The sequence below is a fragment of the Oryx dammah genome, unplaced genomic scaffold (genome assembly GCF_014754425.2).
Source record: "Oryx dammah isolate SB20612 unplaced genomic scaffold, SCBI_Odam_1.1 HiC_scaffold_11, whole genome shotgun sequence".
NCBI classification, from domain to species: Eukaryota; Metazoa; Chordata; class Mammalia; order Artiodactyla; family Bovidae; genus Oryx; species Oryx dammah.
Window position 1 is genome coordinate 29,169,894 of NW_024070195.1, and position 15,562 is coordinate 29,185,455.

Here is a 15,562-nt window from a genome sequence, read left to right on the forward strand (position 1 = left end):
TGAGTGACTTCACTTTCTTTCTTTCTTTCTTTCTTTCACTTTCATCAAGAGACTCTTTAGTTCTTCATTTTTGCCATAAGGGTGGTGTCATCTGCATATCTGAGGTTATTGATATTTCTCCTGGCAATCTTGATTCCAGCTTGTGCTTCTTCCAGCCCAGAGTTTCTCATGATGTACTCAGCATAGAAGTAAATAAGCAGGGTGACAATATGCAGCCTTGATGTACTCCTTTTCCTATTTGGAACCAGTCTGTTGTTCCATGTCCAGTTCTAACTGTTGCTTCCTGACTGCATACAGATTTCTCAAGAGGCAGGTCAAGTGGTCTGGTATTCTCATCTCTTTCAGAAATTTCTACAGTTTATTGTGATCCACACAGTCAAAGGCTTTGGCATAGTCAATAAAGCAGAAATAAATGTTTTTCTGGAACTCTCTTGCTTTGTTGATGATCCAGCGGATGTTGACATTTTGCTCTCTGGTTCCTCTGCCTTTTCTAAAACCAGCTTGTACATGTGGAAGCTCATAGTTCATATATTACTGAAGCCTGGCTTGGAGAATTTTCAGCATTACTTTACTAGCGTGTGAGATGAGTGCAATTGTGCAGTAGTTTGAGCATTCTTTGGCATTGCCTTTCTTTGGAATTGGAATGAAAACTGACATTTTCCAGTCCTCTGGCCACTGCTGAGTTTTCCAAATTTGCTGACATATTGAGTACAGCACTTTCATAGCATCATCTTTTGGGACTTGAAATAGGTCAACTGGAATTCCATCACCTCTGCTAGCTTTGTTCATAGGGATGTCTCCTAAGGCCCACTTGACTTCACATTCCAGGACGTCTGACTCTAGGTGAGTGATCACACCATCGTGGTTATCTGGGTCATGAAGTGTCAGGGGACATTCAACTTTAAGGGATCCAATATGTTTTCTTCCTTTGTGTACCTTTTCTCAAGGACTCTCTGTTCTTTATCAGTTTCTGGAAAACAGGAGCAAGCAGAGCTGCACACAGTTCTCAGGACTGAGATCATGGGAAAGAGCACCTGCTGGGATTCCCTTCGGTGACTCCCTTCAGTGAGTCTCTGCAGTGACCTTGTACTCAAAGGACTATCCATTTTGTTGCAACTGGTGAAATTTCATTCTTTTTAATGGCTGAGTGATCATTTTGTTGAAGATATATAAGCATGCGTTTCTGCAAATAAAGTACCCTTGTTTCACTCGAGACTTGTGTCCCCTGCATCCCTCTTGTCATCGACTCCAGTCCCCAGGTCCCGGTCTACGAAGACCATGACAATGAAGATCTTTTTGTATAGTTCTTCTCTATATTCCTGCCACTTCTTCTAATATCTTGTGCTTCTGTTAGGTCCATAACATTTCTGTCCTTTATTGAGCCCATCTTTGCATGAAATGTTCCCTTGGTATCTCTAATTTTCTTAAAGAGATCTCTAGTCTTTCCCATTCGATTGTTTTCCTCTATTTCTTTGTACTGATTACTGAGGAAGGCTTTCTTATCTCTCCTTGCTATTCTTTGGAATTTTAAACTTATTATATTTAAATTATTAGTCAATCTGGAATTTATTTATATTATGATAGTAGATGGAGATATGCCTTATTTTCAAAAATACTTCTTCCTAGTTTACTTCATTAAATGGTTTAGCCATACCAATGGATTTTAAATGCAATCTAAGGACTTCCTTGGGGGTTCAGTGGTTAAGAATTCATGCTTCCATTGCAGGGGGCACAGATTTGATTCCTCTTCGGGGAACAAAGTTTCCGCATGCCAAAAAAATAAATAAATAAAAATAAATTAAATGCAATCTACATCATGTTATAAATACAGATATATAATAGAGCCACATATCTGTTTCATTGATGTATTTGTCTATTCTAGATGATATCACTGTATCTTTATATTGTCTTCTGACATCCCTGTTATGGTTTTTTTTATTCGAAATTGTTTGCCCTCATCTCCAATTTTACTTTCACATACATTTCAAAATCAGTGCATTAAAAATTCCTTAAAGAATATTGTTAGAAATATATGACAATGTTTCGAATTCATTGAATGCATGAAAATTTGTTGGATTCATTTATTAAATTGAAAACTGCCTTCTTTCACAGTGTGTCTTCTGCCTTGATGGTCTAGTCTATTCGTTCAAATTATATGCACTTCAGTAGATTTCTACATATATTTTACAAACAAAAACCTTTGGAGTAAGGTTTTTAATTAATTTTTTTAATTGCAAGAAAAGTGCTTTACAATGTTGTGATGGTTTCTGCTGTACAACAACACAAATCAGCCTTCATCACACATGTATCACCTCTCTCTTGAGTCTCCCTTCCTCCCCTCATCCCAGTCCTCTGGATCATCACAGAGCATCTGACTGGCTCCCTGTGTTACACAGCAACTTCCCACCAGCTATCTGTTTTACACATGGTAGTATATATACGTCTATGCTACTTTTTCCATTCATCCCACTCTTTCCTTCCCCGACTGTGTCCATGAGCCCATTCTTTATATCTGCATCCCCATTCCTTCCCTGCAGATAGATTCATCAATACCATTTTTCTAGGTTCCATATATATGTGTTAATATATAATACTTGTTTTTCTCTTTTATGACTTACTTCATTCTGTATAGCAGGGTCTAGGTTCATCTACCTCTTGGATAAGTTTTATTTGACTTTTCCCCTTGGACATTTGTTGTTCGATTTATTTCTAGATACTTAGTTTTTTGCTGCTGTATTTCCTAATTGAAACATTAATGAGTTTTGTTTTTTTCTAATATTTAACTGCAATATCAACTCAATTATTTGATATAGTAATTTGTCAACTAAATATTCTGGATTATCTACATAGACAAGTGTAGGTTTTAATGTAATTATGGTTTTGTGTCTTTTTTTCTAATTTTCTGCCTATTTTATAGATTTTTTTGTCTTAGGGCATTAACTAAAACTTAAGCTTGAAATGATAAATAATGTTTAATTAATAATCTATATTTTTCTTCTTCCATATACTCCTTAGAATGTTTACTCTATCAATGTTATCCTCTTTGTTTTCAAGCTCAGCTTTATTTATTTACTTTTAAGACCATGTTCTGGAATTTGATGCCAGAAAGACAAATTGCAGAGAATGCTTAATAGACCATCTTGGGAAATCAAAAGCTCATATTAAATTTCTAATTAAATTATCCACACTAAGGGTAGAGGATTAGTGCCACCAAAAAAAGTACTCTCTGGGCATAAAAAACCTTTTAAAATGACAGTTGAAATGCTAGCAACTTTCTTAGCCCTCATAGGCTTGTCTTCCCTGGTGGCTCAGTCAGTAAAGAGTCTTCCTGCAGTGCAGGAGACCTGAGTTCAATCTCTGGGTCGGGAAGATCCCCTGGAGACGGAAATAGCAACCCACTCCAGTATCCTTGCCTGGAGAATTCCATGGGCAGAAGAGCCTGGTGGGCTACAGTCCATGGGATCACAAAGAGTCAGACACGACTGAGTGACTAACACTTTCACTTTAATAGTCTTGCCACACTTTGGCATTATTCTTAAAAATTTAGATCTTTGAAACAATACATTTCTAAATAATTCAATATATCAACCAATAATATATCTATTACACGTTTCTTTTTGCTTTGATTTTCAGATTTTATGGTTTATAAGCATATAAAGACCTGTTTGAATGAATTAAGGTTTCTTAGTATATTAAGCGGAGAAGGCAATAGCACCCCACGCCAGTACTCTTGCCTGGAAAATCCCATGGACGCAGGAGCCTGGTAGGCTGCAGTCCATGGGGTCGCTAAGAGTCGGACATGACTGAGCGACTTCACTTTCACTTTTCACTTTCATGCATTGGAGAAGGAAATGGCAACCCACTCCAGTGTTCTTGCCTGGAGAATCCTGGGGATGGGGGAGCCTGGTGGGCTGCTGTCTATGGGGTTGCACAGAATCGGACATGACTGAAGTGACTTAGCAGCAGCAGTATATTAAGAGGAGAGAAGGCCAGAGGGCAGAGTCCTTAGAACTCAGTAGACTCTTCGAAACATTTTCTTAACCCAAAGCACTCAGCTTGTCATGGGGCAGCATGAGATTGGAACCAAATTCTCATCATGTGGTTTCCCTACCACCTGGTAACTGCAGCAGGAAATAGATTTAAGGAGGGCTGAGTCTCTGGGGTATAAGCTTGCAAGTCAAGCCCTGTAGAGTATATATATATTTCTTTATTTCATTGCAGATATTTAGGAGTCTGCTAAAAGCCAGGGACATTCTCTTCAGAATTTTGCATGAATCCATATTAACATAATTTTATATTCAGTCCGGGAGTTGGTGATGGACAGGGAGGCCGGGCATGCTGCAATTCATGGGGTTGCAAAGAGTCGGACACGACTGAGCGACTGAACTGAACTGAATTGAATAGGTATTATTAACAATCCTCAAATTTTCACTGGCTCTAATATAACCTAAGAATATCTATTTAGAAAAATTATTTTACTAGATCTAAACAGGTGACTTGTGCCACGAAAGGTGAAAGTCCTTTTAAACATTTTTCCCTTCTCTCAATTCTTCTCTCTGTTCAAAGTATTTTTGCAACTGAAACTGTTTTCTGGAATTCACATATATTGACTCTTACTTTACTGAGCTGTAGAGCAGAAAACAAGGAAAGCCTTTATCAGTATAAGGTGATGAAGTTCGTTTATATTTATGATGTCACTTTGGGAAATACAAACTATTGAAGACAATATATTAAACATAAAAAGTATTCTATGAAGCTGTGAGTGAACTTTTGAAAAATATATAATATTAATGTATATATATTATAGTATATATTATATCTACTATATTTACATTTAGGCATTTTTATATATTTATACAATATTCATTTACTATATACATTATGGTTTTAAGTTATATATTGTATAAATTAAATTCTTAAATATATTTATAAATATTTTTGTTTTTATATTTGTATATATGTTTATAAATTAATTACATTATTTGTTTACAAATGATGTCATGTTAAGGTATATAACTCAGTACTGGTAATCAATAAAATGAGAAGAAAATTTCCACCTACTTCCTTCAGTTTTTACTGAAACATGATTTATTTCCCTAGATGTTTGATCATTCCCACCATAATTTTCTATTTGCTGCTGATTTTTGCTTTCTCTGATTCTACTTTATATTACATACCTGCCATTCTATTGCAGCCTATATATTTTTATATATATTTTCATTTTTCACTCCTCTTGCATCTGTTCAGCACATGTGTATGTGACTCCCATTTTTTTACTTCAATATACTTTTTTTTTTTAACAACAACAATTGAAAAGAGCTGTCACTGACCTGACCAAAGGTAGTTATAACTTCTTTCTCACAAACCTTGAGCTTAGTGAAAATGTCTATTTTTTCCTCTATTATCAAAATATTGCTAGGGAAGTGAAGCTCCTACTTTCAAATCTGAGTGTACTTGTTAAGATTCATAAATGGAGATCTGGTATTCTGTGCATATAGCAATGCTGTTACGTTTATTTCATTAAGGAAACATAATTCTTTGGCATAGTTCCATTTAGCCTGTTCTTAAATTACTTTAAAAGATCTGTGCAATTTCTTTGGGGAACAATAAAAATTGATATTTAAGAATTAGAAAAGTCTTTCCTTTCTGAGATAAAAAAAGCCTTACTTAATCTAGCAGTTCTTCTGGGGACAACTTGTACCTAATTTTGGTTTGGTTTGGCTTTCCTTCTGGTAAGCGAAGTCTCCACTTTTCTACCACCTTTCTGCTGCTTTTTTCTGTGAAGTCTTAGAGACTATTGCTAATGTGTTGCTATTTTATTTTTGCTATGTGCAAACAGCAATACTTCCTCACCCGCTGCCCCAGCTACCCTAGTGAATGCTCATTTCTGCCGGGTTGTTTATCTCTCCTGGGGGGGATGTTGGCTCATTAAGGGAACAGACATCCGGCTCCTGGCACAAGCATTTCGAAGGAGTCTGAATCTCAGGGAAATTTAACAGCCTCTTTGTAGAATTTAATGGAAATTTATTTTGACCTGCTCCAAGGTATGCTACTTAAAAAAAAAAATCCTTTGCTATATACTTTGTAATTTCTTCTCCTCTCGTCATAACTGGAGCTGTGTGAAATTCATTTTTGCAGACAGGCTGAGAACAGCCCTGCAGCTCTGCCAGATGAACAGTGTGGTAGATACAGCAGCTCATCATCAGGGCAGGACTTGCTCTTTGGGAAACTGGCTGGGCTCAGCTAGGGTAAGAAAATATTAGGCAGGCAGATATTAGCTCTGTGTTAAATGGTAAACAGTGTAACCAACTGAAGGAAATAGAATATTAGCTCTGGAGTGAAGGGAAAGAACAATGGTTGAGTTGACCTTTTTGGGAAAGATTTAGATTCTCCTGTGGCATTAGAGATGAAAGAGGGAAATGGACCATATATCTTGACATTTTGGGGGACATTTTAAAAGGAACAAAATTGTAAAGATTGGTTTTCTTTATATATACCTTCAGTAAAGTAACACCGAGTCTTTCCTCTGATCTTCGCTTTCATGGCCTGTGTAATGTGTCGCATCATCAAAAAAAGGGTCATGTTTAAAGGTGGAAAGGCTGTGAGAATTTGCTCACATATGTTAAATTCAGGCACATTTCCAGAATTTTATTTATTATTTTATCCATTCTCAAAGAATCCAGGTCCTTCACATGATTTTTAAAAGGTGACATTTCCAACAGTGTTTTTTGTAAAAACTTTTTGTGATACTCTGTTAAAATTTAAAGAATACAAATTGCAATAAATGTTGGAAATTCATGTGCTGCTGTCAACTGCTAATGTTTATGAAAACTCTGCTTTTTAATTAGACTAAGTTTCCTTTACCTCAACACCACTGACATTTTGGCCTATGCTGTCCTTTGTTGTGCGAATGCTCTGCTTGTTATAGAATGTAATGCCTCCACGCATCATAGACTAGAAGCATCCCACAGTTGTGACAATGAAAAATGTCCTAAATGATAAATGTTCCACGGAGGTAAAAATCAGCCCCATTCAGAAATGAAAGTCATGTTTACTAAGGGTGGTAGACGTGCAACTATTTGAGATGGTGAAAAGGACTTGGGCTTTTTATTGAAACAAAACTAAGTTTGAATTCCAGGTCTATCATTTCATACCTCTGTGAATTGGATAAATTTATGTAATCTCCAAGAGCCTCATTTTCTTTCCTGAAATCTACGAATAATAAACACTAAAATAAATTGCATGTAAAATCCACAGTAAATAAGTGGTAACTTAAAGGCTCCATTGGCTTTATATTTAGCAATATTTACCTTAATTAGAGTGCAGGCTCACATTAAAATACTTTAGTTGAGTTTCAAGTAATAGCTTTATCTTATATATTAATTACCAGTCCCAACCGTTACCTAATTAAAATGATAAAGAAACAGAAAAAGAGATATTTCTACAGTACAAACAGAATTAAAAGAGGTAAGTAGCAGACAAATAACTTCAGCTAATATCTGAAGAACTACAAGTGAATGGGGGAGTGACGACTGATGAAAACTGAATACATTATTTATGCAAGGAAGTTATAAAAATCTGCTAGTTAATAGACCTCATCCACACACTTGTTACTTACAGTTATCTTGTTGTTGTTGTTGCTTTGTCTTTAAACATGAAACAAAGCTCATCAATATTTAGAAATGTCTCAAAAGGGAAAAAAACAATATTTAAATGACCATAAAATAAATTCAGGTGTTTAAGACAATTTTTTTTTAAATTGGTATATACAGTTTCTCCTCTACCTTATATAGAAGACAAGAAAATATTATAATTAAAGAAACAACTAGTTAACAACAATAACTTTTCAAAATTAAAAGATGATTTCTGAAATTAAAAAAAATAAACTATGTATAAGTATATGAAGAGGAAATTGAGCAAGTCTCCAGGAAAGATAAAAAAGGCAGAGATTGAAAATAGGGGAAAGAATAGATACTGACTAGTAATACAAATTTCCATCACATGATTAAATAGATAAAACAGATGAAAGAGAAACCAGAAAGCAGAGGAAAGTACACCATTGCTTAACAATAAAGATGAGTTATTTGGGACTAAAATGTGGAGATTTCAAATTGCAAAGACCCATCAGGGCTTCCTTGGTGGCTTAAATGGTAAAGAATCTGCCTGCAGTACAGGAGACCTGGGTTCAATTCCTGGGTCAGGAAGATCTCCTGGAGAAGGGAATGGCAAGCCAATCCAGTATTCTTGTCTGGAGAATACCATGGACAGAGGAACCTGGCAGGCTACGGTCCATGGGGTGGCAGAGTTGAATACAACTGAGCGACTAACACTTTCACCAAACAAATCCAGCAAACATATTGGAGGGCAGTGCTTGCTCCCTTATGCAGAATTGAGGAAAATGAGAACATTTTAAAAGGGCCCAAAGAGGAGAGGAAAAAAAAAAAAAAAAACAAGAAGATATAGAAGAAGAAGAAACACATTGTCAGATGACAATAGCAAAAGTCAAAATTGAGAGACAATGAAATGAATCTTTTGGATTTCCAGGGGCAAATGATCTCAGTGTGTAATTCTGTACCAGTCATGCTTTTATACATTAATTGGGACGGACAACAGATATCTTGCATATGTAGTTACTCAAATAATGGATCTCCTTTTCTTTAGGAAGTTGTCTGGAGGGTAAATTTGAGAGGAGTTGAAAGAAAATTTAGAAACTTAAGTAGCTGGGAGCTACAAAATAATGAATAAAAATATAAAAGTAACAAAGGTAACCAATAATGGATCTAAAAATAGTAATACGACCATTTGCAAGAAAAATGGAGGGAAGATGGGCATATGCAGGTATTAAGGCAACCTGAACTCTTTAGTCATAGGAAGAAGGCAATAGATGACAAAAATTGAAAAATATAGAACAGATGATATAAATACTACTACAAAATTCTGAAGACAACATCTGAAAAAATATTTAAAATAAAAAGTATTTAGCTTAGTGGAATAAAACTGTAGTTAGGAAGGGGTATATGAGGAAATACTGTTTTTCATTACAAGTCACTTTATATCATTTTAATATTTTTTATATATGGATTTTTTAATTATAAAAAATATTCTTCAAATCTTCATTCATATATGAAAAGACACAGAGTAAATAATCCAAATAGAGTTTACTTGTAATCATTTTCTGAATTCAAATGTGAATATGGATTAGGGAATTTTTCACCTTCAAATATAAGAGCCAAACCACCCTTCATCACAGGCTAACCTTAGCAGAAGATATGCACATAGCTTTTGTTTATTTTTATTTGACTATCTTTACCATCCTCTATTCTTCCAATCTCACCTGGTTTTCTTTATCTACTCTACCCCCTTCATTCTTTTCATTCATTTATGATACAATAAAACAGGAAAACCTTTGGATGCTAATGCCCCTATAACCACTGCAAAGAAAATGATAACCTCTAGGATTTACCTTGTTGTGGGGAAAAGGTTAACGCAAGATCAGACAGAGAGGGTCTGAATTAGACCCAGCAGCAATAATAACAGTTCAGTTCAGTTCAGTCGTTCAGTCATGTCTGACTTTTTGTGACCCCATGAATTGCAGCATGCCAGGTCTCCCGTCAGTCACCAACTCCCGGAGTTCACCCAAACTCATGTCCATTGAGTCGGTGATGCCATTCAGCCATCGCATCCTCTGTTGTCTCCTTCTTCTCCTACCCCAATGCCCCCAGCATCAGAGTCTTTTCCAATGAGTCAACTCTTCCCATGAGGTGGCCAAAGTACTGGAGTTTCAGCTACAGCATCAGTCCTTCCAAAGAACACCCAGGACTGATCTCCTTTAGAATGGACTGGTTGGATCTCCTTGCAGTCCATGGGACTCTCAAGAGTCTTCAACACCACATTTAAAAACATCAATTCTTCGGCCCTCAGCTTTCTTCACAGTCCAACTCTCACATCCATACATGACCACAGGAAAAACCATAGCCTTGACTAGACAGACCTTTGTTGGCAAAGTAATGTCTCTGCTTTTGAATATGCTATCTAGGTTGGTCATAACTTTCCTTCCAAGGAGTGTCTTTTAATTTCATGGCTGCAGTCACCATCTGCAGTGATTTTGGAGCCCCCCAAAATAAAGTCTGACACTGTTTCCATTGTTTCCCCATCTGTTTGCCATGAAGTGATGGGACTAGATGCCATGATCTTAGTTTTCTGAATGTTGAATTTTAAGCCAACTTTTTCACTCTCCACTTTCACTTTCACTAAGAGGCTTTTTAGTTCCTCTTCACTTTCTGCCATAAGGGTGGTGTCATCTGCATATCTGAGGTTATTGATATTTCTCCTGGCAATCTTGATTCCAGCTTGTGCTTTTTCCAGCCCAGAGTTTCTCATGATGTACTCTGCATATAAATAGGCAGGGTGACAATATACAGCCTTGACATCGTCCTTTTCCTATTTGGAACCAGTTTGTTGTTCCATGTCCAGTTCTAACTGTTGCTTCCTGACCTGCATATAGGTTTCTCAAGAGGCAGGTCAGGTGGTGTGGTATTCCCATCTCTTTCAGAATTTTCCACAGTTTATTGTGATCCACACAGTCAAAGGTTTGGCATAGTCAGTAAAGCAGAAACAGATGTTTTTCTGGAACTCTCTTCCTTTATCCATGATGCAGTGGATGCTGGCAATTTGATCTCTCGTTCCTCTGTCTTTTCTGAAACCAGCTGGAACATCTGGAAGTTCATGGTTCACATACTGCTGAAGCCTGGCTTGCAAAATTTTGAGCATTACTTTACTAGTGTGTGAGATGAGTGCAATTGTGCAGTAGTTTGAGCATTCTTTGGCATTGCCTTTCTTTGGGATTGGAATGAAAACTGACCTTTTCCAGTCCTGTGGCCACTGCTGAGTTTTCCAAATTTGCTGGCATATTGAGTGCAGCACTTTCACAGCATCATCTTTTAGGATTTGAAATAGCTCAACTGGAATTCCATCACCTCCACTAGCTTTGTTCGTAACGATGCTTTCTAAGGCCCACTTGACTTCACATTCCAAGATATCTGGCTCTAGGTGAGTGATCACACCATCGTGATTATCTGGGTCATGAAGATCTCTTTTGTACAGTTCTTCTGTGTATTCTTGCCACCTCTTAATATCTTCTTCTGTTAGGTCCATACCATTTCTGTCCTTTATCGAGCCCATCTTTGCATGAAATGTTCCCTTGGTATCTCTAATTTTCTTGAAGAGATCTCTAGTCTTTCCCATTCTGTTCTTTTCCTCTATTTCTTTGCATTGATCACAGAAGAAGTCTTTCTTATCTCTCCTTGCTATTCTTTGGAACTCTGCATTCAGATGCTTATATCTTTCCTTTTCTCCTTTGCTTTTTACTTCTCTTCTTTTCACAGCTATCTGTAAGGCCTCCCCAGACAGCCATTTTGCTTTTTTGCATTTCTTTTCCATGGGGATGGTCTTGATCCCTGTTTCCTGTACAATGTCACAAACCTCATTCCATAGTTCATCAGGCACTCTACCTATCAGATCTAATCCCTTCAATCTATTTCTCACTTCCACTGTATAATCATAAGGGATTTGATTTAGGTCATACCTGAATGGTCTAGTGGTTTTCCCTACTGTCTTTAATTTAAGTCTGAATTTGGCAATAAGGAGTTCATGGTCTGAGCCACAGTCAGCTCCTGGTCTTGTTTTTGCTGACTGTATAGAGCTTCTCCATCTTTGGCTGCAAAGAATAGAATCAATCTGATTTTGGTGTTGACCATCTGGTGATGTCCATGTGTAGAGTCCTCTCTTGTGTTGTTGGAAGAGGGTGTTGGCTATGACCAGTGCGTTCTCTTGGCAAAACTCTATTAGCCTTTGCCCTGCTTCATTCTGTATTCCAAGGCCAAATTTGCCTTTTACTCCTAGTGTTTCTTGACTTCCTACTTTTGCATTCCAGTCCCCTATAATGAAAAGGACATCTTTTTTGGGTATTAGTCTAAAAGGTCTTGTAGATCTTCATGTAACCATTCAACTTCATCTTCTTCAGCATTACTGGTTGGGGCATAGACTTGGATTTCTGTGATATTGAATGGTTTGCCTTGGAAACATTCATTAATGTCAAATAGATGCAGGGCACTTTACACCCCAAATCTTGTTTAACTCTAATTCTTAAGGGTTAGTAGCTCTGTTTTACAGGTAAATACACTTAGGGTTATGGATGTTAAGATAATACTCTTCTAAAATTGCTGTTTGAAATCAAAGATCATAGCCTTTCTTCTTCACCAAATTTTAAAAAGTAAGGTAGATTTCTATTTTGTTTCTGAAAATTTTATTTATTGATTCTCCTTAAGGTTGAAGGAGGCATCTTTTTAAAAACAAAATTTAGTAAACCAAAATGGATCTTGAGTCTTAGCAGTGAATACTGTATTTAGATGCTGACCACAGTTTAAATTTTCATGGTGCCCTCCCTGCAGATGCTGGTTCTTTTGTTCAACCAGGATCTAGGCATGACCACTTGTCTTCCCTAATTTCATTTGTTAGGTTGGTAATGTAAAGATTTCTCCAAGGTGAATCACATCAATGTGTAGTTCTGGGAAAGCAAAAATGACTTGTAGAGTAAATATCAGCCAAAATAGTAAGATTAGGAAAAGTCAATAAAAGATGCTGAGATAGGAGTCCGTATTTGGAGATTAGATGCCCCTGAGGTAGCAATGCAAGCAGACATAAGTAAGGATGTGAGTGATGGATGGAGGAAGGTCAAAGTGGATAAAAGATCCGTGTGATACTCCCTGTTCTTCTACCCCTTATACCAAGAAACATGACACAAGTTGACTGTAAGTTTCTGAGGGTTTTTTGTTTTGTTTTTTTAACTTCTGAGCCATAACAACTTCATTCTTCACAGAATAAAAATAAGCACATAATAAATGTCTATAAAAAGTCATCTGTCATGTCAGACAAAGAACACCTGCAAGGTGTAGTGTATATCAATAATAACAGCCAGATAATATAAATTTAAGTAAATTGTGGGTTCATGGTAATATGATTTTCTTTTCTTTTTTAATTTTTGGCTGCACCCTGTGGCATGTGGGACCTTATTCCCTGGACCAGGGGTTGAATTTGGGGCCCTGGAATTGGAAGGTAGAGTCTTAACGTTGGACCACCAAGGAAGTCTTGATATACTTTCTTTAAATGTGAAAATTGCCTCATGGAAAAACGTGAGATCATTTTCTGACCACTTCAAATTACTCCACTGTAGCATGGTGGAGTTATGGTAGTTTGTATGAAGTTCTAAATGTCAAGTTTTGTGGTATACAGCAAATTCTTCAGATATAAGGACATCAAGTAGTGCCATTCCTATGCACACATACAAGTGTGCGCACACACAGAGTTTATTTGAAATTTTGGATGGCAATTAAATAATAAGAAAGGAAAGAGATTGTACTTTATTATCCTTTCATTCGGTATAATAGAGCTTCTTCATTTTCATATGTCTCTACAAGTGCAAATCATTCATAGACCATCCCTCAACTCTGAGGGATTTTTGAAAACAATTGTATGAAAATGTTTGAAGTTTTGATACATGAAATACATGACACATTTAGAAAAGTCTAGCTCTAAAAAGAAAAAATCCAGCTCAATGATATATCACAAAGTGAATAACACATGGACACAATGAAGGTAAAATAACAGCAACAAAAATACAGAACAAAATCTCAGAATTTTTCATTATGCTTCCTATAGTTAATATCCCTCCCCTCCACAAAGGCTACCGCAAATCTGAATTCTATTATTTTTATATCATTAAATTCCAGAAAATACTCAGCAACTTTTCATAATTTTGTCTCCTAAGTTTTAAATCATAAATAATGCAGTATAACTTTAAATATTTTGAATTCTGTACAAATTTATCATATTGTATGTGGTTTTTACTTTGATCAACATTTTATGTATGAGATTTTTTCCAAATTCTTAGGTGTATCTGTCGATCATTTTCATTGTTATGGAATGTCCCATTATATGGAAATGGCATTCTGATTTGGTGGACATTTTAGGTGTTTTGACTGTTTTGTTATTATGATCGGATAATGTTGTTCTGCTACTTTCCCGTACATGTCTTATAGTGAACATGCACAGATATTTTCAGTGGATGTATGCCCAGGAGTACAATTGATAGGTTGTAGCTAAAGATCAAATTGCCAACATCTGCTGGATCATCAACAAAGCAAGAGAGTTCCAGAAAAACTTCTATTTCTGCTTTATTGACTATGCCAAAGCCTTTTACTGTGTGGATCACAATAAACTGTGGAAAATTCTGAAAGAGATGGGAATACCAGACCATCTGACCTGCCTCTTGAGAAACCTGTGTGCAGGTCAGGAAGCAACAGTTAGAACTGGACGTGGAACAACAGACTGGTTCCAAATAGGAAAAGGATGATGTCAAGGCTGTATATTGTCACCCTGTTTATTTAACTTCTATGCAGAGTACATCATGAGAAAGGCTGGGCTGGAAGAAGCACAAGCTCGAATCAAGATTGTTGGGAAAAATACCAATAACCTCAGATATGCAGATGACACCACCATTATGGCAGAAAGTAAAGAGGAATTAAAAAGCCTTTTGATGAAAGTGAAAGAGGAGAGTGAAAAAGTTGGCTTAAAGCTCAACATTCAGAAAACGAAGATCATGGCATCTGGTCCCATCACTTCATGGCAAATAGATGGGGAAACAGTGGAAACAGTGTTAGACTATTTCTGTGGGCTCCAAAATCATTGCAGATGGTGACTGCAGCCATGAAATTAAAAGACGCTTACTCCTTGGAAGAAAAGTTATGACCAACCTAGATAGCATATTCAAAAGCAGAGACATTACTTTGCCAACAAAGGTCCGTCTAGTCAAGGCTATGGTTTTTCCTGTGGTCATGTATGGATGTGAGAATTGGACTGTGAAGAAAGCTGAGTGCCAAAGAATTGATGCTTTTGAACTGTGGTGTTGGAGAAGACTCTTGAGAGTCCCATGGACTGCAAGGAGATCCAACCAGTCCATTCTAAAGGAGATCAGTCCTGGGTGTTCTTTGGAAGGACTGATGCTGAAGCTGAAACACTAATACTTTGGCCACCTCATGGGAAGAGTTGACTCATTGGAAAAGACTCTGATGCTGGGAAGGATTGGGGGCAGGAGAAGGAGGGGACGACAGAGGATGCGATGGTTGGATGGCATTACCGACTCGATGGACGTGAGTTTGAGTGAACTCTGGGATTTGGTGATTGGCAGGGAGGCCTGGCATGCTGCAATTCATGGGGTTGCAAAGAGTTGGACACGAATGAGTGACTCAACTGAACTGAACTGAAGTATGTAAGTATGTCGTAAAATGCAGTTTTTCATGCCAAACAGTTTTGTTATTGCATTGACTGAATGTCCTTTCATGAGCATTAATCCCAGCACTGAACATCACTTATACTAAATCTTCTCCCACCTCGTTTGGACCTTTTTCATCTACTGGCTTGGCTCAATGACTCTGACTCTCTGCTTTGCCAGGTGTTTTAAATCACTGGATATGTGAGACGGCTTGAATTCTATTCTTCTTCTAGA